Source organism: Pelodiscus sinensis, chromosome 31, assembly GCF_049634645.1.
Source record: "Pelodiscus sinensis isolate JC-2024 chromosome 31, ASM4963464v1, whole genome shotgun sequence".
NCBI lineage: Eukaryota > Metazoa > Chordata > Testudines > Trionychidae > Pelodiscus > Pelodiscus sinensis.
In genome coordinates, this window is record NC_134741.1 from 6,333,102 (window position 1) to 6,355,695 (window position 22,594).

The window sequence follows — 22,594 nt, forward strand, 5'->3', positions numbered from 1 at the left end:
CTATCACACTGATCCTTCATGTACAAGAAACCCCTGTGACAATAAGCAGCGGAACGGCTCTGCACACGAAGGCTCTGTCTACACTGGCAGCGTCTTGCTCAAGAACAAGAATTCTTGCTGCCCCTGGGTGCACCCAAATGCGCTTCTGGGGGGGAAGGTTCCACAGCTTGAAAGGGCCACTGGTGAGCTGTACTTTTGTAGGCCAGCTAGCTCAGCTGGTTAGAGCATGGTGCTAATAATGCCAAGGTCATGGGTTCAAGCCCCATGCTGGCCACAGGGGTGTTTGGGTCTCTGACTTCCCTTCATTTAGTTGCCTGCTATGGACAGGGAAGCAGAAAGAAGCAAAAGGCTGAGAGCTTTACAGGAAGCAGGGCAGAGATCTGGTAGGGGGAGGCTCCAGCCTGCACAGCTCCAGTGGCTAAAAGGGCCTTGGCCTGGCTTCCTGTCCCCAAAAGCAGGGGACCTGATGTCCAAATTCCTGCTGCTGCAGTGGCTACCTCAAGGCACCAGCTGGGGGGCAGGCTCTGGAGCCCAAGCCACACAGGGAGACTCAATATGACCGGGAGGCCTGGAGCGTGTGCGCCCTGCAGAGAGGCTGCTGCTGGGGGCCTGCTTCAGTGGCCCAGCAGCTCAAGTTCCTCTGAACCAGCTTCTCCCCCTGGAGCCACCCCCCAGCGCTGCTGAGGCCCCTGACATGAGGCAGTGGGACCACCAGAGGAAGGTGCCAGCCTTAGCCCTTCCTCCCAGCCTCCTCCCCCTCCCAGGGTCTTTCCCCAGCCCCTCCCCAGTTCTACATTCCCCACATAAAAACCAGAGAGTTTGTTCTTTCAACAGGGAAAAGTCCTGTTTGTGTTACCAGCAGGGGGAGGGGGAGGGGGAGAGGGAGAGGGAAGGGGATGTGTTGGGGTATGTTGAGGTTGGGAGGGAGGCACAGAGGGCAAAAAATGAGGAGTAATATTAGTTAGTTGGAACCAAGGGGCTGGGTTTGAACTACTGCAGAAGAAAGGACTCTGCCCCTGGAGCTGCCCTGTCCTCTCCAGAGCCCTTAGGCTGGCACTTGGGAGGCCTGAGTCCAGGCAGTGCCCAGCCAAGGGGGAGGGGTTAGGGCTAGGCCCATGCTAGGTCTCAGCTGCTGTAACATGTGGCAAGAAGATTGACTAGGGACATGTTTGGGGAAAGTTGCAGCTGGTTTCCCTGACTGGGAATTGAACCCAGGCCACAGCAGTGAGAGCGCTGGATCCTAACCACTAGACCATCAGGGACACATGAAACAAGTCTCTTTGCTCACCTACACTAGCCTTTCGCAGGCCATTTTCTGTCCACTTCAGGATGGGGCGGGGTCCATTCTCCCTTGCCCAGAGGGGACAAGAACAGCCAAATAGAACATCAAAGCAGCCAGACTGGGCCATGCCAGTTGTCCAACTAGCCCAGGGTCCTGTCTCACAACAGCAGCCAATTTCATTGTCCGGAGGGAATCCTCAGGACAGACAGTTATTAAGTGATCCCTCCATTCCCAGCTTCAGGTATACACCAGCTAGGGACACTTGCCCTGTCCATCCTGGTTAAATGCCATTGATTGACCTTTCCTGCATTCAATTATCCAGTTCTTTTTTGGACCTTCTTGTAGATTTCACCTTCACAACATCCTCTGGCAAGGAGTTCCACTGGGTGCAAAAATGCTTCTTTTTTAACTCGGTTACTTACCAGTTTCATTCTGTCACCCTGGTTCTTGAGTAGGCGAAAAAATAATTTCTTATTTGCTTTCTTCATCAGCACATAAACCCCTGTCCCGTCGCCCCTTGCTTGTCCCTTTCCCAAGCTGAGAAGAAGAAGTTCCATGAACTCCTGGGAGCTGCTTTCCAAAGAAGAGGCATTTCCAGCAGAGAAGATGGCGAAGCCCAATCCCCTACACAAAGCCCCAGGAAATACCAGTGGAGACTGGGAAAGCTCCCTCTCGGGCAGCGCTACGGAATGGACCCAGCTGGCCTTCGGGCTGACTAACCCATCAACAGACGAGTCCCCGTGAGACTTCTCAGCCCACGTGCAGAGACTGTGGGATCTCCCACTCCCAGCCCAGTGGCAGAGGGGCAGCGCCCTGAGGAGGCGGGTCCTGAAGTGGAGGAGACCTTTGAAGGGAACAGAGACAAGGGAGACGTGAGGTGAGAGGAAGGGGAACAAGTCGCCTCTTCTCAAGCGAGACGTGGTGGGAAACTGCCGGTTCCGGTGCAAGCCGAGCTCCAAGGGCTGGTTCCTGCCCTTGGTGGCTCCTTGCAGGGCCTGGCTTGAGACACACCAAGAAGTGCCATGTGTGGCCAGGAGAGAGGGTGTTTACAATCCAGACAATCAATGTTTGCTGCACTTCTCCCTCCCCTCAGGGATGCTAAAGCTCAAGGCCAACTCCCCAGGCCAAGCAGCTGGTGGAGATGTGCATGTCAGAGCCTCTGCCCACTGAGCTGTAGCCTTCTGTGCCCAGGGAGCCAGACACTGCCAGGGCTGGAGGGAAATGGGGATTGGCTGCACTTTGGGAGGCAAAGGTGTTGTCTGGGACCATAGAGTAGAACAGTTTCACCAAGCTCCCTGAGGAAGGCACCATGGCTTAATCGGCTAAAGCCCCTGTCTACTAAGCAAGAGATCCTGGGATCAACTCCCAGTGGTACCTTGTGTTGGACTTTGTTTACTTTTTCTTATGTCTTTCTGGCCTCTGACACTCCAGCACTGGGGCACTTGAGCCCTTCAGCCAGATTCAGACCAGACCGGTCGGAGTGTCTCTCGCTCATCGAGGGGGATTCTGCACTTTCTGCTTTGGGAGCCAGGGTCACATTGCAGAGCTCCCCCAGGGATGTCCCACGGTGCCACCAGACCAGCACCAGCTGCTCTCCCTGCCCTCAGCAATGTGGCTGCATTTTATCCTTCCCCTTCAGTGACAACTGGCCATTCCCTGCCAGCCCCGGCCCCTGTAGCACCCATTCCTTTCCCCAGGAGCAGTGTGAGCGCCAGTGCAGTGCCCTGCTGAGGCTGAAGCTGTGGCTGTGGGAGGCAAGCCCCTGGCTTTGGGAGGGAGACAAGATGTTAAGTTTCATCCATGTCTAGTGTGGGGTGACCCACACTTGGGGGGCAGCTGGAGGTGCCTCCTGAGAACTGATTTTCAGCCCTTGCTGTGTTTCTGGTTCCTTCCAACAGCTCAACTCTGTTATCTAAAAGTTGAGGAATGTGTATTGGGAAGAGGGAATTTCTGCCTTTTCAGTGTCAGTAGTGTGGCCAAGTGGACAAAGCATTGGTCTCCTCATCTTGGAATTGTGGGTTCAAGTCCCATCTGAGGTGATAGTTATGACATTTCCTAGTAAGTGCAATTCTCTTTGGCTTCCTTTTTGCCATATTATCTGTTAGATGTTTGAACACTGGAGAAGTTTCCCCTGGAACTGCCATTCCAGGGTTATGAGTTTAATTCTTGAAGGAGCCATTTAGAGACGTCTGAGGCAAATCTGTCAGGAATGGCTCTTGGCCCTGCCATGAGCATGGGGAATGGACTAGATGACCTCTCAAAGTTCTCTCCAGCTCTATGAAATGGTTTATCTCCTTATAAAGAGCATCTGTGGAGACTCTCTTGTGCAAGAAAGTTCTAATGGCTGTTTTAGGCACAAGAAATCCCTCTTGCCTGTGCACACTGCCTTCTTGTGCAAGAAGCCCTCTTTTCCAATGGTTTACTGTCCATTTTCTTGCACAAGAATGCACATGCAGGGTAAACACTCGGCTAGTTTTTGCACAAGAATGGCCATTCTTGCGCAAAAGGCCTGCAGCATAGACATAGCTGTGCAGTGTGAAAAAACCTCACAATAACAAGCTCAATCCAGTAGGTCCCACTGAGACTTGAACTCAGATTGCAGGATTCAAAGTCCTGAGTGCTGCCCCTTACACCATGGGACCGACACACTGACCTCTTCATGGGCATTGGGGACACTCAGTTTTCTGGCTGGCCTCTGCACTCCTGGCTTTCCTCCTGCTGCTTCATCCCTCTGGCTATGACTACACGGCACATTTATTTTGGAATAAGCTGTCCTTGAATAGTGATTCCAAAATAGTTTATTTCGAACTAGCACGTCTACACTGCCGGGAAACCTCAGAATAGTCTGAGGCAGGCTCCCCAGTGTAGACGACCTGTCTCAGAAGAATAAGTTAGTATGTCCACAAGAAGGGGCTAGTTCAAACTAGCAGCAGTGGCGCATCTACACAGGCCTTATTTTGAAATAGCTAATTTGGAATAGGCGTTAGTCTTTGTAAAATGACGTTTGCAGAAGTCGGAATAAGCCGTCTGATACTTCAGAATTATTTCAAAATAACGGAATTGCTGTGTAGACTCTTGCATTGTTATTGTGGAATATTGGCCATTGTTCCAAAACAACTTTTGTGTGTGGACAGAACCTGCACAGCCCAAGAAATGTGATTGGCAGCTCCTCCCCACCATTGTTTTGTCAATTGCAGTGCAGGGTTCTGAAGACATGGACCCAAGGTAACCACCTTGGTTGTCTTCTGCTAAGACCAGGCTGGAGGGAAAAGAACGGCTCCTTTGAGCCGGAGTTGAACCAGCGACCTAAGGATCACTTGCCAAACACACGCTACAGTCCTCTGCTCTACCAGCTGAGCTATCAAAGGGTGCCTGAGTATGTATTCTTTGTCCAGGTTGTCCTTTCTGCAAGTCTCAGGGCAATCGCTCCCCCCCAAGTATATGGCATTGCTGATGAGGGGCAGAGGTGCACAGAGGCTGTCACAGGTACTTCACTTGCAGACAGACCCCTTTAGTGAAACCTGATCTAGATCCATCCATGTCACAGCAAAAGGAAGAAAGTTGGGTTCTTCTCATGTGTCTTCTTTGTTCCAGAGTCTCTAGGGGTGCGGAAGGGTCAGGTCTACAAAAAAACAAACCAATTGAATGAACCTTAATCTAGAAGCACCCCTGAGGGTTTCCTTCTATCTTTGGCCTGGAAAGGTCTTCTGTAACAATATGGTTTCTCTGTAACCCTATTGGAAGGCCTTTAGCTATTCAGTAGGTCTAAGCTAAAGCTTTCTTCTGCAGCCAGACTGAAGAGCAGCAGCAATTAGTTGTAAAGCCTGGAGTCACATACTCATATTCCAGCTAAATGACACTGAAATAGTGTCAGACTAGGCTGTGAGAAGGGGATCCTGTCCTAATGGCACCCACTGGTACCAGATAAGAAACAGACCTCAAGATGGGTAGAGAAAACTTAGTTAAACACCGTTTTGTCCGGCAAGAAACTGCTTATCAATAGTTGTGGTTGTGCAATGGGCATTCTATGATTCTTGTCCTCCCTTTCCTATTGTTTGTCTGTGTGGTCGCTGTCTGGTTTGGATCTGTTTCTGTCTGCTGTAAAATTAATTTTGCTAGATGTAAATCAACTAAGGTGGTGGAGTATGATTGGTTCGGTAAATCACAATAGTATTTTATGACTGGTTAGCAAAATTATACTAAAGTAATTGGTTAAGATATTGCTAAGCAGGACTCAATTTTCACTATATAAACTGGGGTCCAAGAAGGAGACCAGCAAGAAGAACTCACCTGTGAAAGAGCCTTTGACCAGAGCTTCCAGGACACCTCTGCACAACCCTGAGTAGGGCAACAAGGTACCCAAGCCCTGAGACCCCCAGCTCAGAATAGAACATGCTTGTCCCATCAGAGAGGACACCTCAAGAACCTGTGTTTCTATAGGGCTTTGAACTAAGGAGCTGCTGTATGTTAAACAAACACAGTGATCGCTACACCACGGAGGCTTTTCTTTCCTCAATTTAAACTTGGGAAAATATATTCTGTTACTAACTCTTTAGCCAACTCAGCTTGCTGCGGGGGAAGGAATTCTCTCTTGTTAATTCTGTGCCCTCAGGAAGGGACCAAACCCCTTTCCCCGTCCCAGGGACTCCAATCCAAACCCCGCCCTGGGGGAGCTCTGCAATGTGACCCTGGCTCCCAAGGCAGCAAGTGCAGAATCCCCCTTGGTGAGCGCAAGAGGCTCCAACCAGCCTGGTCTGAATCCAGCTGAAAGGCTGGACGGCCCCGCTGCTGGAGTGTCAGAGCCCCTGTCAACCAGCCCTGTGTTTGCCCCGTCTCTTTCAAGGAAGGGCAGGGCAGGGCCCACACAACCACCAGGAGTCTCAGGCACGTTTCTCGCACCCAGCTGACCATGGAGCAGGTCTCTGTGGCCCGTGTGTGGTACCCAGGGGCTCTCTCCTATGAGCCCCCCCGAAAGGGAGTCTCACACAGAGGTCTTGGGATCACAAGCTTCCTGACACTCTCATCATGCAACAGGGGCAGGTCCAGCCTGGTCTGTAAAAGCTGCTCTGGAAATCAGAGAGCAGCTAAAGTGACTCCAGTGGGATTTGAACCCACAACCTTGGAATGAGTAGTCTAGCTCACACTAATGGCTACAGCTTAGAAACCCAAGACCCTGACTATTGCACTACAGCTCATAGCAACCCTTGTCTCTTCACTCTGCTTTGCAGCAGGGCAATTGCTGGGCTAGAATAAAGGGAAAAGCTGAGCCAGAGGAACACACGCTCCCCCTCCCACACTCAGACCCCCCATACCCAGCCCCCTGCCCAGAGCCTCAGCTGTGGCTTAAGCCTGGTTCCAGAGAGAAGAGGCCAATGCAAACAGCCCCATGGCAGCGAGGGAGTCAGCACGTTAGTGGGTGGGGCAGAGAGCTGGGGGCAGATCTTGGCTCTAACTCGCTAGGCGACCTTGGCCTGTTCAGTGAATCTCTCTCTGTCTCCATGGCCCTGTCTGTACAGCAGAGACAGCAACACTCACAGCCCCACAGGAGGGGGCTGGTTTAATGCTTCACCCCATGGCCCAGCAATGAGCCCCCAAGCTCCTCCTGTGCTCGAGGAGCCAGGTTTGCTGTGTGAATTCTGTGGGGCAGGTGCTGTCAGGCCTGGGCACTGGGATTATTTACCAGTTTCCCTGCCCTCTGACACTGCTAAGATCAGAGCTGAGGCGGCTGAGTGGTTCAGGTTTTTGAGTAGAAACCAATAGACTAAGCAGCTCCACAAAATCCACTAGTTCTGCTGCCCCAGAAAAGTAAATGTGAACCTCAGTCCTGCCTGTCCCTTCCCCTCACGCCATGGGGCTGGAACGGCAGAGGAGGGAGGTGTCTGAGTTGGGGGCCACATCAGAGGGCTGGGGGCCTTTGGAGGAGGTTTTTTGTCTCTCACTTTTGTGGCCCCTAATTTTTATGTGGGTCAGTGGCTCCCGACCCAGAAAAGGTTCCCCACCCCTGCCATAAATAAAGCAACATTGAAACCTTGTGTGCTGGCCGCAATGTTTTCCTTTATTTAAAATGAAGTTTGATCAACTAACATGAGACAGTTCAAACGCTTAATCGTTTAATGATTTAAATGAAACTGTTCTCCCCAGCTGCAGCCCTAGCAACATGGCTGGGGTGTGATTATGTCATTAGTGGTGAGTGTCCATTAGTAACCAAGAGTCCATGGAAAGGTTTGGGGAGGGCAGGGGCTCAGCAAAGGGGTGGGGTCTTGGGGAAGGGACGGGATAGATCCTGGCTTGCCCTGACATTTAAAAGGTGACCTTGGGGGCATGTGGCCCCCTGAGCAGCCTCTGATGTTCCCTGTGTGAGCCCCAGAACCAGCCCTGAGTGAGGGGGGCAGAGGGGGAGCAGCTCACACATGCCAAAGGGGCTGGCCAGGGGCAGGACATGAGCCTGCAAGGCAGCAGTGACATCACAAGGGCCTTGTGCAGCACCTCAGCTCATTGGCTGGGAGGCAGTGACCTCACAGAGGGACCATGGCAACAGCCAGGTGGGACAGGCTGCAGGGCTGGGGCATCTCAGAGACCCCCATGGCCTGGCTGCCTGGAATCTCCTTTGTGAGGTTTCCCCTTGAGGGCAGAAGGGTCCCAGCTGGGAGTGTCTCTGTGGAGATTTCCCCTTTCCCCAGGCTGCAGTGGGAGGGGGTTGGGGCAGGCAGGGTTACAGGAGGGGCTGGCACTGAACTGAAGAGAGATCTGAGAGAAGCAAGAGGAAGTGTTGCAAACATCCGATTAGAATGGGATTCGAACCCATGCATGCAAAGCACAAGGGATTAACACTCCATCACCTTAACCACTCAGCCACCTCATCTGATCGATTGGGGTTTGTTATCAATTACCCAAAGCCAGCACTGCCAGTAACCTTTGTGCCACTCACAGGCTGGCCAGGGACATCCAGGGCTGGAAGGCTTTGGCTTTTCACAATGTTCCCTGGGCTGTTGTACAAAGCTCAGTGCTGGTAACAAACCCAAACACCCCCTGGCTACACCTACCCTGCAGGCTTCTTACACAAGAACTGTTTTGTGCAGGAGTTCTTGTGCAAAATGTCTTGTGGCAGTGTCCACAAGAATGTCCGTGGCAGTGTCCACGGTCTCTCGTGCAAGAAAGCTCTGATGGCCATTTTAGCCAAGGGGGTTTCTTGCACGAAAAAAACCCTGTTCCCATTTCATACTACCTTCTTGTGCAAGAGCTCTTCCACAAGAGCGTTTATTCCCCATGGGTAGAGGAATAACCCTTGCCCAAGAAGCCCTTTTCCTTCATTTTGCCATATATTTACTTGCGCAAGGATGCGCGTGCAGTGTAGATGCTCCTCAAGTTTTTGCACAAGAACGGCCATTCTTGAGCAAGGAGCCTGCAGTGTAGACGTTTCCCCTGGGTGCCCAGAGACGGGCTGGCTAGTCACAGTCTAGTTTGAACTCGAACCCCACTCCCAACACACCCACTTCTTTCCCCACAAGGAACAGCCCCATTTCCATCTCTCCAGGGACAGGAGAAGGGCTCAGCCTGTTTCATTTTCTGCAGGAACGAGTGGGATCCATGCGCGTGTTCCCCAGTGACAAGTGTGTGTCCTCTCCCCCCTTTCCACAGACACAGCAGGCCAGGGGGCTATGAGCCTCCAGAGGCCCCTTCCTACTTGGCCTCCCACAAAGCTGGGGTGAAAAGCTGCTAGACCCCAGCCCTCCTGGGCCAAGCCATGGCAGAGGTAGGAGGATTCACTCCCATCTTCTCCTGCCTGCGCCCTGGTATCCCCCAGGTGTCCATGTTGTTCACTTACCTGTGGGCTTTGGGCACCTGCCCCCATCAAACCTAGTTTAAAGCCTCCTCACTAGGTTAGCCAGTCTGCACCCAAATACTCTTCCCTTCCTCGACAGGTGAACCCCGTCCCTGCTGAGCAGCCCTTCCTGCAACAGCATCCTATGGGCAAGGAAGCCAAAGTAGCTTTTTGTGCCCAGGGGGCCAGACACCGCCTGGGCTCGATGGCTGAAGGGAAGTGGGGAACGGCTGCACTTTGGGAGTCAAAAGTGTTGTCTGGAAACATAAAGAGCCATTTTAAAAATACTTCGGAGGAGGCCACCATGGCTTAGCTGGCTAAAGCACATGCCTCATAAACAGGAGATCCTGGGTTCAAGTCCCAGTGGTGCCTTGTTGTAGCCTTTGCTCACATTTACTGATGCCCTTCTGGGACACAGAAGAGGCCTCCCCTGGCCACCCATGGAACTGCTGGTTCAGGAAAAGGCTAATTTGAGAGGGGTATTGGGAAGAAGGAAACTACAAGCCTGGAGCCCCTGCAGAAGCTGCTGGCACTAGCAAGGCAGGGCTCTGACTGCAATTGCTGGGACAGGAGAGCCAGCACCACACACCCTTGTGATTCCCTCAGGGGGTCAGGTCAGGGTCAGGTCAGGGCCTAGAGAGCCTGAGGGAGCAGCTCCTGCAGCCATGGAGAGTCAGGGTCTGTGGGCATCAGGTGCTTCTCACTTGTTGTTTCCTTCTTCCAAATACTCCTCCCCACTCAGCCTTTTCCCCAACCAGCAGTTCCATGGGTGGCCAGGGCCAGGGGAGGCCTCTTCTGTGTCCCAGAAGGGCATAAGTAAATGTGAGCAAAGGCTACAATAAGTCACTACTGGGAGTTGAACTCAAGATCTCCTGTTTCTGAGGAAGGTGCTTTAACCAGCTAAGCCATGGTGCCCTCTTTGAAAAGGGCTTTGAAACTGTTCTACTTTATGGTCCCAGACACCCCCTTCCCATTCCAAAGTGCAGCCGTTCCCCATTCCCCTCCAGCTCTTGCCATGACTCAAGGCCTGCGCAGCCCAAGACATTTGATCCAAAACAGAACTGGATCATTTAATGCAGGGAAGGTCAATCAATGGCATTTAACCAGGATGGACAGGGCAGGTGTCCCTAGCTGGTGTATTCTAGAAGCTGGGAATGGGCGACAGGAGGGATCACTTAACAATTGTCTGTCCTGAGGATTCCCACTGGGCAATGGAATTGGCTGCTGTTGTGAGACAGGATCCTGGGCTAGTTTGGCAACTGGCATGGCCCAGTCTGGCTGTTCTGATGTTCTGTTTGGTTTCTGGTCTTGTCCCCTCTGGCCATTGGAAAATGGACCCATGTCCTGAAGGGGACAGAAAGTGGCCTGTGAAAGGCAAGGGTAGTTAAGGAGAGACCCATCTTCATGTGTCCCTGATGGTCTAGTGGTTAAGATTCAGCACTTTCACTGCTGAGGCCTGGGTTGAATTCCCAGTCAGGGAAGCCAATCTCATCTGTAGTAATGAAATCTGCCAAGTCTTTGCCCTTTTCCATCACAGGGAGGGCCTGTAGGCTGAGGGAAGGGAGGGGCTGGGGTGCCAGAGACAGGCTCTGACTGGGAGACACTCCCAGCAGCCAAGCACATTTCTCAGGCAGCCCCTTCCCTGGGCAGGGGGCACAGGTCACATGCCTGGGTGAATAAGAGCTTGTGGGGACTGGCCAGGGCTTCAAGCAGGCAGCTCCCATTGGCCACAAACAAGCCTGGAGCAGGGACCAGGCCTGAAGCCTTTTCCTCTACAGCTGAGAGACACAAAGGGCCCAGCAGCCCCTTCTCTCAGCTGTGCGTGGGGGCAGGGCGAGCAGGGAATCTGCCTGAGGCTTCTTGCTGCCATGTTGGGTGGCTTCATGGGCTGGATCCAGCCCGCTGGCCTGTATTGCCCAGGCCTGGCTTAGAGGGAACCTTGGCTCTGGGCTGTGGGGGAGGAGCCCTGTGGAAAGGCCAGTCTGGCCTTCCTGGGCAGGGTATGACGACATGCGGCAAAACATCCTGGACAGAGAATTACAGGCCAGACAGGCCTCTTATCACAGCCAAAGTAGCTCAGTGGGGAGAGCGTTAGACTGAAGCTCTAAAGGTCCCTGGTTCAATTCCAGGCTTTGGCATGCTCCAATAGGGGCTAATTGCTTCAAGTTGATGGCTTTGCTTAGAGCTGTTATCACAACCTGCACTGCAGGAGAAAAGGGGAGATGAGCTGCATCCTGGGGCTCTTCCTGCTTTCTCTTGGCCCTGGGTCTCTATCTTGCCACAGGGCAGGTACAAGGGCTACAGTTGGGGGGAATCAGGTGACACCACAAAAAACACTCCCTGTTGGCAGTGCTGGAACATGGCACCACATGAGCATGTTGCTAGCACCCATGTCTCCCCCCCTCAGGGCCACTAGAAATGTCCAGCAGCTCTGTCCTTGCACCCTGGGGCTCTCTGTCTGGGCCATGCACTCACACACACTGGCCCCTCCCTTTCTAGGACATGGCTCCTGTTGTTCCTTCCTTTACACAGCCTGGGAGTTGGGCTTATCCCAAGCAGCAGGGGCTGTGTTTACCTGGGGAGCCACAAATAGGAGCAGAACCCCCGTTCCCACTTTCTGCTTGGCTTTGAACCAGAAGCCTTTTCCACATTAAGCAAACACGATAACCACCACCCCACAGAAACATGCTTGCCAGCTTTTTTCTGTACATAAACTTGGACAAATATTCTGTTACTAATTCTTTGCCCAAGGCAGAGCAAGAGCAGGGAACAAGACCCCCCCCCCTCCCAATACTTCTCTAGACCCTTTGCTCCCAACACGGGGGGGTGGGGGGGGGCTGTGTGCCTCGGAAGGAGTGACCCACATCATATCCCCAACATTTCTGCCCTTCATGGATGGACCTTTGGGGGAGGCCCAGACGCTCCATCCTCTCACTCAACTCCTATGACACACTGGAGCAGAGCAGCGCCATGGGGTAGGGCTGAGCAAGGGGCAGAGGCTGCAGGAGCTGAGCATTTCCCTAGAGCCCAGGGACCCATAACAAGTCATCATGCCCCCTGTCTCTCTTGGAAGGCGCAGAAAGGGATTGACTGGGGTTGGGGAGAGTGGCTTATGGGTTGTGCAGCTTTTTGCCCTGGTTAGGGCATGGCCAAAACGCAGGCCTCGCTGTGAGCAGGATTTGAACCTGCGCAGGGAAACCCTATTGGATTTCTAGTCCAACGCCTTAACCACTCGGCCATCACAGCTATGAAGTCAGCAGTCTCCCAGGATCAGGGAAAGTGGTAAATAATCCCAGTGCCCAGGCCTGACCTCACCCGCCCCACAGAATTTACACAGCAAACCTGGCTCCAGAACAGGGCAAGCTTGGGGGCTCATTGCTGGGCCTTGGGGTGAAGCATTAAACCAGCCCCCTCCTGCGGGGCCTGTGAGTGTTGCTGTCCCTGCTGTACAGACAGGGCCATGGAGACAGGGAGAGGTTCACTGAATGGGCCAAGGTCACCCAGCTAGTTAGAGTCAAAATCTGCCCCCAGCTCCCTGCCCCACCCACCGACGTGCTGACTCCCTGGCTGCCAGGGGCTGTTTGCATTGGCCTCTTTTGTTTTCTTTTCTGCTGTGAGACATTGGGACAGTTGGCCAGGGCGTCCCGCAGTTGCCATCTCCCTCTGTGCAGGTGCTGTCCAGAGCCCCGACTAGCAAACGCTGACACTGCTGTTAGATCCAGACCAGAGGGGAGAGTTTAAGGGTTATTTCAGAAGAAGGGTTTTCTCCCCAAATAACTGCATCTAAACGTTGTTTTTTATTTCATAATAAAGTATTTTGAAACAGCACCCGGACACGATTATGCAAATATAGCGTGGGATATTTAAATCCCGGTTTCATTTACAATTTCGAATGTCTCCATTTGCATCCCCCTCCTGAAGGAGACTGCAAGTGTCAACATGTCCTGGGTGTTGCAACCTCCCAGCACTCACCTGATGTTCCCTCCCCGCTGCCTGAAGACGTTTGGGAGTCCTCCTGCATCCCCTGGCGCTGCAGGACATCAGCATTGTCATCCTGAAGCTGCAGCTGCTGCTGCCCAGGTGTCTCCATGCCAGACTCCACAACTATCCCTGGAGACAGGGGCTCCCCACACCCCAGGATTCGGTCCAGTTCCTCACAGTACGCACAGTGCTGCGGTGCTTCCCCAGAGCGGGACCTGCCCTCATGGGTCCTCACGTACCCCTCCCGCAATTCATTGACCTTGGGTCTGACTTGGTCTAGGATTTAGGAGGGGGGAGGTGGCCTTTCTCTGCAAGGCCATCAGCCATTGGACCATATGTTAGATAATTTCATGGAGGTTAGGTCCATAAAAGCTATTAGCCAGGGGATAAAATGGTGTCCCTGGCCTCTGTTTGTCAGAGGCTGGAGACGGATGGCAGGAGACAAATTGCTTGATCATTGTATTTGGTCCACCCCCTCTGGGGCACCTGGTGCTGGCCATTGTCGGCAGACAGGCTACTGGGCTAGATGGACATTTGGTCTGACCCAGTATGGCCGTTTTTATGTTTTTATGTTCATAGATGTCTGCATTCCTCCCCCTGGACTGCCGGGCCTGCAGAGACTCCCCCTCGGATCACAGTTCCAAGAGGGTCTTTATCTCTGGCCCAGACACTGACAGAGCCTGGTGTTTGCTGCCCCCTGCTTGGTCCTGTGATGTGTCCCTGAAGAGGTTTCTGGGGGTTGTGCCTGTGACATGGCTCTCCAAAAGGAAGAAGTGCTCGATCTTAGGCAAAGGACCCAGAAACAACACTTTACGGCAAAAAACACAAGGATGGCTCTTGATCCGCATCCCTGGGCCACACAGAGTATCCAGAAGTCACTTCCCCACCTCTCCCTTGGCTGCTCTAGAGCTTAGTCCAAAGTCTGATAAACTCTACTCTCCCACCCAACAACCTCTGGGACTCCTCTCCTGCCCGGCTCCTCACACCACGGAGAGTGCAGGGCAACCACTACCCCAGCGTCACCACTTCTCGTCTTTGCCTAATAGCTAAGAAGTTCTGCTTTACCCAAACAACACAGGCACCCTCTCGCCTCTGGCTAGCCTCATGGCAGATGTAGGATTTCCTCACAAATTTTCCCAGCAACTTTGCAGGCAGGCATTGGTGGTATAGTGGTGAGCCTAGCTGCCTTCCAAGCAGTTGACCTGGGTTCGATTCCCAGCCAATGCAATGTAAAGAGGGAGCATTAAAGCACCTTGCTGACCTTTTATTTGAACCCTGAAAAAACAGGCACAAATGGGTTCTGCAGCTGCGGGCTGCCTCTCACCGCTCTTCATCCTCTCCGAGAGCATGCACAGTAATGTGGTTCCTCCCTCACATCCCCCTGCCGCAATTCCTTGACCTTGGCTCTGACTTGGTAGGATGCGGGGGTAGGAGGGATGTGGCCTTTCTTTGCTAGACCATTGGCCATTTGGCCAAAAATGTCGGCATTCCTCTGCATGGACTGCAGGGCCTGCAGAGACTCCTCCTGGGATCACAGCTCCAAGAAGGTCGTTATCTGTGGCCCAGACTATGATGGTGCCTGGCGTTTGCTGTCCCTTGCTTGATTTGATTCCCAGCCAATGCAAGGTGGGAAGGGAACAGGCAGCCTCCTGGGGAAGAGCTTATTTAACCCTGAACAACAGGCACAAGGGGGTCCCACAGCCAAGGGCTCCCTCTCACCGCTTTTCGTGGGGAGCAGCTCAAACAAAACTAATTTGGCTGTTGTGGGGTCTGCATGGGGCTTGTACCCGTGACCTGGGCATTATTAGCATCAAGCTCTAAACAGCTGAGCCAGCAGGCCCATGAGCAGCCCCACAATAGAGGGAAGAGAAGAGTTTTCCCTGCTATTGGGGGAAGCCAGCCAGGCCAAGGCCCTTTTAGCCCCTGGGTCTGTGCAGGCTGGAGCCTCCTCTTACCAGTTTTCTGGCCTATTTCTTGAAAAGCTCACAGTCTTGTGCCTATTTCTCTTTCCCTGCCCATAGCAGGCAGCTGAAGGAGGGAGACAGGGGTAGAACAGTCACCACAGCAAACATATCTGTGGCCAGCACAGGGCTTGAACCCGTGACCTTGGCATTACTAGCTTCATGCACTAACCAATTTTACTAGCCAGCCAACCCAAGCACAGTTCACAAATAGCCCTTTTAGAAAGGCGTGTCCGGCAGCTGAAGGGATGTCTCTGCAGCTGCCAATGGCTCTTCTCTGACAGGGCCACTAGTGACTCACTGTGACGTGGGCTGGCTAGTCCAGCTGGTTTGACATTTGGTCAAGGTGGCTGCTGGCTGGCATGGTGCACTGAGACCCAGGGCAAAGAGGCAGCTGGACTCTCTTCCTATCAGCATCTTACCTCCCAGCTTCTTCCCTGTCAGCAGCAGCCACAGCCCCTTTCAGGCCCTGGGTCAGCCCAGCAGTTCCATGGGTGGCCAGGGGGGGCCTCTTCTGTGTCCCAGAAGGACCTGGGAAAATGTGAGCAAAGGAAGCCACAAGGCACCACTGGGAGTTGAACCCAGGCTCTTCTGTTTAGAAGGAGCAAGCTAAGCCATGGTGCCCTCCTCAAGCTGTTGGGTGAAACTGCTCTGTGGTCCCAGACAACACCTTTGACTCCAAAAGTGCAGCAATTTCCTTCCAGCCCTGGCAGTGTCTGCGGCTGAGCTGCACAAAGGAAGATACAAGATCCCTGCTGGGGTCTTTGCCGGAAGAACATACCTGAGGAAAGAAGCTGGAAGCGCAACAGACACACAAAAGGGGACGAGGGACAGTTTGAGTCGCACACAAGGCTGGTGGTGCAGCTCAGCCAGGGACCTTATCCACTCACAGAGCTTCACAGCTTCTCCACGCTGCAAACCCCACCAGGCAAACTGCCCCATGGGCTTCACCCGCACCATGCTCAGGGCCTGGGGTTTTTCTGTCCTTTTACCAGACCAAATAACTAACCACCCCACTGCTCTGGAGTCTCTGCCTCTTATGGGGCTTCTCATCCTCAGGTCCACTTTGTCTCCAGACAGACCCTGCTCTGCCACAGGCTGTCACTCCTGGGCCTTCTAGAGTAAAATGTGCCTCTTCATTCTGACTGTGAATACCTGGGCTTTTAGCACTCAGATCTGCATCTTACACCAGCATTTGCTAGTGCAGGGTCTGAACAACTTCTGCAAAGAGAGGGAGAGAGCAACTGTGGAGCATCCACACTAATTGTTTCAGAGACTAGAGGAATGTAAACTCTTTGCCAGTGAGAGAAACTGTCACCCCAGGTGGGACTTGAACCCACAATCCCTGGCTCAGGAGGCCAGTGCCTTGTTCATTAGGCCACTGGGGCACACAGAAAAGACTGTCAGGGAAAGAAATTCTCCCTTCTAAATCTCCTTTCTTCAACTTTTAGCTCCTGATTAAGCCCCTTTGAAGAAGCCAGATACACAGGAAGGGCTGATCACACCCCTCTGAAAATCAGCTTTCCATGGGTATCTGTAGCTGGCTCCGAGTCATGGGCCTTGTCGTCTCGTCTCCCTCCCAAAACCAGGGAAGTGTCTCCTACCGCTGCAGCCTCCTGAGGCTCTATGGCCCTGTCTGTACAGCAGGGACAGCAACACTCACAGCCCCACAGGAGGGCCCCTGGCCTAGCAATGTGGCCCCCTGAGCAGCCTCTGATGTTCCCTGCTTGAGCCCCAGAACCAGCCCTGAGTGACAGGGGCAGGGAGAGCAGCTCACACATGCCAAGGGGCTGGCCAGGGGCAGGACATGAGCCTGCAAGGCAGCAGTGACATCACAAGGAACTTTTACAGCACCTCAGCTTATTGGCTGAGAGGCAGTGACCTCATAGAGCAACCTTAGCAACAGCCAGGTGGGACAGGGGCAATTTCAGAGACCCCCATGGCCTGGCTGCCTGGAATCTCCTTTGTGAGGTTTTCCCTTGAACTCTATGATTATTCTCTTCACTTTCCTATTGTTTGTCTGTGTGATCGCTGTCTGGATTGTGACTGTTTCTGTCGGCTGTATCATTAATTTTGCTGGGGGGAAATCAACAAAGGTGGTGGAGTGTGATTGGTTAGGTAAATCATAATAGTATGTTAGCTTTGGTTAGTAAAATCATATTAAAATAATTGGTTAAGTAGGACTCAATTTTCACTCTATAAACTGGGGTCCCAGGAGACCAGGGAGAAGAAGGAAAAGGGGAAACGAGAAGAGGAAGAAGGAGGGAAAGGAAGGAAGAAGACCAAGAAGGAGGAGGGAGACCTGGAAGCAGAACTCCCCTCTAAGCCAGCCTCAGACCAGAACAGCCAGGACTCCTCTGCATGACCGGTGAAATGTTTTGCTGAGTGAATTCTGTGGGTCAGGTGACGTCAGGCCTGGGCACTGAGATTATTTATGAGTTTTCCTGGCCTGCTGTTACTTAGAGCTGTGCTGGCCGAGTGGTTGAGGCATTGGCCTTATAAAATCCAATAGGGTTTTCCTGTGCAGGTTCAAATCCTGGTCACAGCAAAGCCTGTGTTTTGGCCACATCCCTTCCTAGGGCAACATGGTACCCAGACCCTGAAAAGAACATGCCTGTCCCATCAGAAGGGACACCTGCAGAAGGCAACAGAGGCTACAAAAGCAGGAGAGAACATGAGTTGCAGGGTCCTGCCTAGCAATAGGAAAACCAGTCTGGCTTTCAGCAGAGCCACCTCCCCATGGACACAGCCAGGGGACCAAGCAGCTCCAGTGGCCCCTCCCTCTCCCCAAAAGTCGGCCCTGGTTGGGGAGAAAGATGATGGGCTCAGCGGCCTCCCTTCACCTGGCAGAGGCAGAAGTGATGGAGACAGGCCCAGGGGTGTGTGGGCTGCAAAAGCCTCTTGTTCCCTTCTCAACTCCTAACAATGCAAACTTCAGGGAGTGTAGCTCAGTGATAGACTACAGATTATATGAGCGTTACTTCAAATCCAACTGACCATTCAATGGAAATATTTATCTCTCCAATTCCATTACATTCTAGGTTTCTATTTTTTGGATTCTATAAATGAATACGAATCCTTACTGCTGTCCTGTGCCAATGCCCATAAACCAGGCAAACCCGTCCCTCAGCAGGAGCCAGCTCAAACACGCTGTGTGTCTGGTTTCTGTTTCCATCCATTCGACAAGGGTGTGATTTGGAAGCCCAATGGCAGGTCTCTGGTCTCCACGGGCTGTGCTGTGCAGAAGAACAAGAACCAGACCCAGCTGGGGAGGAACGGCCTAGTGTGTATTGCGATTGGTGGAGGAGTTGCCCAAATCTACCGGAGATGGGCAGGAGCCTGTTACAAACACACACTAAACACCGTTATCAGACTGACTGGTGCACATTCCTACCATCCCTTGTGCACACAACATACCTGGGGCTCTAATTACTGGCCACCTGCCTTTCACACAGATCATTGATCCTTGTGACTTTCAGGTACATTCATACGGCAGCTGTTTAAACATAATGTGCTTCTATTGCATGATCAGCACCAGACTCTCCAGCTATGTCTACACTACGGATTTCCTCAGCAAAAAAGGTGCTAACGAGGGTCTCATTTGCATGAGTCATGATCTTATTTGCATATTTTCTGGGAAACTGATTTTGCACTGAGGTTGTTGTGCAAAAACAAGCAGTATGGAAATTTTCTTTTTGTGCAAAACCCCCTTTTTCTGCAAGATCAGGATACCTCTTTTTGGGGGGCATAAGAATCTTGTGAAAAAAGGGGCTTTGTGCAAAAAAACATTCACACTACTTGTTTTTGCACAACAAGCCCATTGGCTGAAAATATGAAAATGAGATTGTGACTCCTGCAATTGAGTCCCTCATTAACATATTTTTTAAGGAGAAAACTTCTAGTGTAGATGTAGCCTCTGTGAGTTACCAGCAGTGCGGCTGTTAGTGTCGGCATCTAACTAATTGCACCATTAGGCCATGTCTTCACTCAGGTGGAGATTGCTGCTGCAATCCATCTTCCAGAGCTTGATTTAGCAAGTCTAGCTAAGCTGCACTAAATCAAACCCCTAGGGTACCTCCTGCTCTTTCCTACTATCCTACTCCCACTGTGAGGGCACCACCAAGCTCAACTGAAGGTAAAACCAACTCCAGCTACATGTTGAAGAATGGTGGGAAGAAAAGACCCTTTGGGCTGGCAACAAGGCACCACTGGGAGTTGAACCCAGGATCTCCTACTTACGGGTAAGTGCTTTAGCCAACTAAGCCATGGTGCCCTCCTTAAAAAGGGGGTCATGAAACTGTTCTACTTTATGGTGCCAGACACCCCCTTCCCGTTCCAAACTGCAGCCGTTCCCCATTCCCCTCCAGCTCTTGCCATGACTCAAGGTCTGTGCAGCCCAAAACATTTGATCAGCAGCTGGTACCCAAAACCTTTCTGTCAATTGTAGCACCAGGCCCCAAAGGGACAGACCCAAGGCAGCCACCTGGTTCTAAGGCCGAGCCTGTAGCCAGGGGGAGGGAGAAGGATCTCTTCTTTCAGCTGGAGTTGAATCAGCAACTTAAGGACACTTGCCGAGCACCCGCTACAGGCCTCTGCTCTGCCAGCAGAGCTACGTAATGGTACCTGCAGCAGGCTGCTTTGCCCAGGTGGGCTTTTTGACCAGTGCCAGGCCAAGAGCCCCCCAACGGGGGGCTGGCCCCAGAGCCCAGGGCCCGGGAGTCTGGTCAGCAAGTGAGACTCGCCCGTCAGTCCAAGCTGCTTTCTCTCCGGCTGCCGTTCCTGCCTGTCCCGTGCCAGCGCCGCACGCAGGCCAGTGGGGCAGGACGGGGGGTGTCAGTGGGGCCCTGCTCTCAGTCCGTCCCTCACAGGCCCTGTGGGCTGCTGGAGGGCTGAGCCCGTCGCCCAGGCCTGGCGCGGGGATGGAACATGGGGCACGTTTCCCCCTGTGAGCGTGTGCGGGGGCAGGAGGGAGCCACACGGGCCCGGCTGAAGGTTTTGTGCTGGGGCTGGAGGCTTGAGCCTGAGCTGTCGGCCTCAGCGGGACTTGCTCCTCCCCCCTCTCCTGCCTTGCTGCCTCCTTTGGCCAGCAGCGCTCAGGGGCAGCCGGGAGAGCCGGCACCAAGTGCAGAGGAGGCCGAGGCACAAGCCCCTCAGAGGGGACAGGCCTGAGGCCTCTGGCTTGCCCAGGCTCACGCCAAGGGGCTTTCTGTGGTGCCGGGCGGGGGAGGGAGGCCAGGCCCAGGCCGGTGGGAGAAGGGGCAGCGCCTGCCAGGGCAGCAAGGGGAGCTGCAGCGAGTGAGACGCCGCGTTTCTGCCTGGATCACTCAAGGGTCCTTCTGTGGGTGAAGCGCCTGTGACACCCCTGTGCTGCTGGGTTCCTCTGCCCCTCCCCTGGGAGGCCGTCCCCATGGGGGGCTCGTCCCCTGGCACTCATCAAAAGCCCACCTGGGCAAAGCAGCCTGCCCCAGGCACCTTCCATAGTTCAGCTGGCAGAGCAGAGGCCTGTAGCGGGTGCTCGGCAAGTGCCCTTAGGTGGCTGATTCAACTCCAGCTGAAAGGAGAGATTCTTCTCCTTCCCCCGGCTGCAGGCCCAGCCTTAGGACCAGGCAGCTGCCTTGGGTCTGTCCCTTTGGGGCCTGGTGCTACAATTGACAAAATGGTTTTGGGTACCAGCTGCCAACCAAATGTCTTGGGCTGTGCAGGCCTTGAGTCATGGCAAGAGCTGGAGGGGAATAGGGAACGGCTGCACTTTGGAATAGGAAGGGGGTGTCTAGGGTTTCGTCACCAGTGCGGCTGTTCCTGTTCTTTTCCATGCTGTGAACGTTCCTGAGAAGGTTGGAACCAACCCGGCTCCTTTAGGGGCGGAGACTGAGGTGTTTAAACAGCGCGAGCAAACCGGGGGCAGCAGCAGCTGGCCCAGGCGGGAGAGAATAATCGCACTCGGGTGTCCCGGGGTCTGGCTCGATCACAGCGGGCAGGCTACTGAGAAGGGCCACAGGTGCAGGCTGCAGCGTTGGAGGCTGGGGACTTTGCTGCCGCGGGGCGGGCTGGATCCTCTGTAGGCTCCGTGGCTGACCCACCCTCCCCCGGGGCAGTTCTGCGGCTCGTGCCCCGGCCCTTACACGCGGCAGCGACCAGAGCCCCAAGCCCACCTGCCCCTCCCGAGGGAAGCGCAGAGCCCGGCACCCCCAAGCTACCGGCCCAAGGGGCCACGGGGAACCAGCGCGCGGCCTGCGCCCGGAACAGCGGTGGGACCAGCAGCAGCTGCCCAGCCCAGCCCGCGGCAGCAAGCTAGGGGCTGCAGCCGCAGCTCGGAGATCTGGGCTCCTCCGCGCACTCGGCGTACCTCGAGGTGCTCATTTACATACCCACGATGCATTGGGCACAGTGATTCACCACCCGCGTCCATGGGGCAGAGTTTGCTCCTAAAGCCCCTGGCTCCCATGCAAAACTCGGGCTATCAGCACGGCAGAGCAACAGGCTGCAGAAGGGGTGGGGATTTGCAGACGGTCCGGTGTAGCCACCGTGAGTTGAGAAACAGACGCCGTTTTTCTGGCAGCGCCTCTGCAGCAACTGTGGTATACTCTGGGTTTTCTTCAGATTGTATAAATCTTTTGTCTTTTACTAAAGATTTCTGTGGAGAGGAACATTTAAGAGTTTATACTCAATTTTTTGAGGCTTCACTCTGGTGAAGCTACCTAATGGTGTGAAAAAACAGCACTGAACTATTAGTTTTTGTAGTGAGGCCTGTAGATGCTTGTGTTTATTTGAAAATGTTGTACCTTATGATGTGCTACCTTTTTAATAGTAGTAGTTGTGTTAGTCTAGTCCAGCTAAAACAAAAAATAGAACTATGCAGTGCTAACAAGAGGGGCTACATCTAGACTGGCATGATTTTCCGGAATGCTTTTAATGGAAAAGTTTTCTGTTAAAAGCAGTTTTGGAACAGAGCATCTAGATTGGCACGGACACTTTTCCCCAAAAGCACTTTTTGCGGAAAAGCGTCCGTGCCAATCTAGACTCGCTTTTCTGCAAAAAAGCCCCGATCGCCATTTTCACGATCCGGGCTTTTTTGCAGAAAACACTACTGTGCTGTCTACACTGGCCCTTTTCCGGAACAGTTTTCCGGAAAAAAAAAGGACTTTTGCCCGAACAGGAGCAGCATAGTATTTCCGGTAAAGTGGCTGATTTCTTACAGTAGATCATCAGCGCTTTTCCGGAAATTCAAGGGGCCAGTGTAGACAGCTGGCAAGTTATTCCGGAAAAGTGGCTGATTTTCCGGAATAAGTGGCCAGTGTAGACACAGCCCGGATGCGCCCAGCTACGGAGGGCGACAGGCCCAGTTGGACCGGGGGTGTCGGGGCGAGAGCGGAAGCCGCACGGACCCAGTGCCTCCTGAGTGGCGGCTCCTGTCCGAGCCAGCTCCTGCTGGGTGTGCGGGCCGCAGCCGGGGAGAGTGCCGGTGGGGTCGGGAGTCGGGGTGCAGCAGCGCCGCCAAAGCGGGGCTCAGGCCGGAGAGGAGAGAGAGCTCTGGGCCCGGGGAAGACA

At 53.5% G+C, this 22,594-nt stretch overlaps 10 non-coding genes across 10 annotated transcripts; 5 read left to right on the forward strand and 5 right to left on the reverse strand.

Annotated features, from left to right (window-relative positions):
- The first annotated feature begins 200 nt into the window (after window positions 1-200).
- Window positions 201-274, forward strand: TRNAI-AAU (transfer RNA isoleucine (anticodon AAU)). Its single transcript has one exon. It is a non-coding gene; the product is annotated as a tRNA-Ile (tRNA).
- A 916-nt stretch (window positions 275-1,190) lies between these two features.
- Window positions 1,191-1,262, reverse strand: TRNAE-CUC (transfer RNA glutamic acid (anticodon CUC)). The gene has a single exon. It is a non-coding gene; the product is annotated as a tRNA-Glu (tRNA).
- Window positions 1,263-3,852: 2,590 nt separating this feature from the next.
- Window positions 3,853-3,924, reverse strand: TRNAQ-UUG (transfer RNA glutamine (anticodon UUG)). The gene has a single exon. It is a non-coding gene; the product is annotated as a tRNA-Gln (tRNA).
- Window positions 3,925-4,560: 636 nt separating this feature from the next.
- TRNAY-GUA (transfer RNA tyrosine (anticodon GUA)) lies at window positions 4,561-4,650 on the reverse strand. Its single transcript is given in 2 exon segments — window positions 4,561-4,596; window positions 4,614-4,650. It is a non-coding gene; the product is annotated as a tRNA-Tyr (tRNA).
- A 5,863-nt stretch (window positions 4,651-10,513) lies between these two features.
- On the forward strand, window positions 10,514-10,585 carry TRNAE-UUC (transfer RNA glutamic acid (anticodon UUC)). Its single transcript has one exon. It is a non-coding gene; the product is annotated as a tRNA-Glu (tRNA).
- A 584-nt stretch (window positions 10,586-11,169) lies between these two features.
- Window positions 11,170-11,242, forward strand: TRNAF-GAA (transfer RNA phenylalanine (anticodon GAA)). The gene has a single exon. It is a non-coding gene; the product is annotated as a tRNA-Phe (tRNA).
- Window positions 11,243-12,268: 1,026 nt separating this feature from the next.
- TRNAS-AGA (transfer RNA serine (anticodon AGA)) lies at window positions 12,269-12,350 on the reverse strand. The gene has a single exon. It is a non-coding gene; the product is annotated as a tRNA-Ser (tRNA).
- Window positions 12,351-14,240: 1,890 nt separating this feature from the next.
- On the forward strand, window positions 14,241-14,312 carry TRNAG-UCC (transfer RNA glycine (anticodon UCC)). Its single transcript has one exon. It is a non-coding gene; the product is annotated as a tRNA-Gly (tRNA).
- Window positions 14,313-16,361: 2,049 nt separating this feature from the next.
- TRNAR-CCU (transfer RNA arginine (anticodon CCU)) lies at window positions 16,362-16,434 on the reverse strand. Its single transcript has one exon. It is a non-coding gene; the product is annotated as a tRNA-Arg (tRNA).
- Window positions 16,435-21,626: 5,192 nt separating this feature from the next.
- LOC142821690 (U5 spliceosomal RNA) lies at window positions 21,627-21,742 on the forward strand. Its single transcript, XR_012898379.1, has one exon. It is a non-coding gene; the product is annotated as a U5 spliceosomal RNA (small nuclear RNA).
- Window positions 21,743-22,594: the final 852 nt, after the last annotated feature.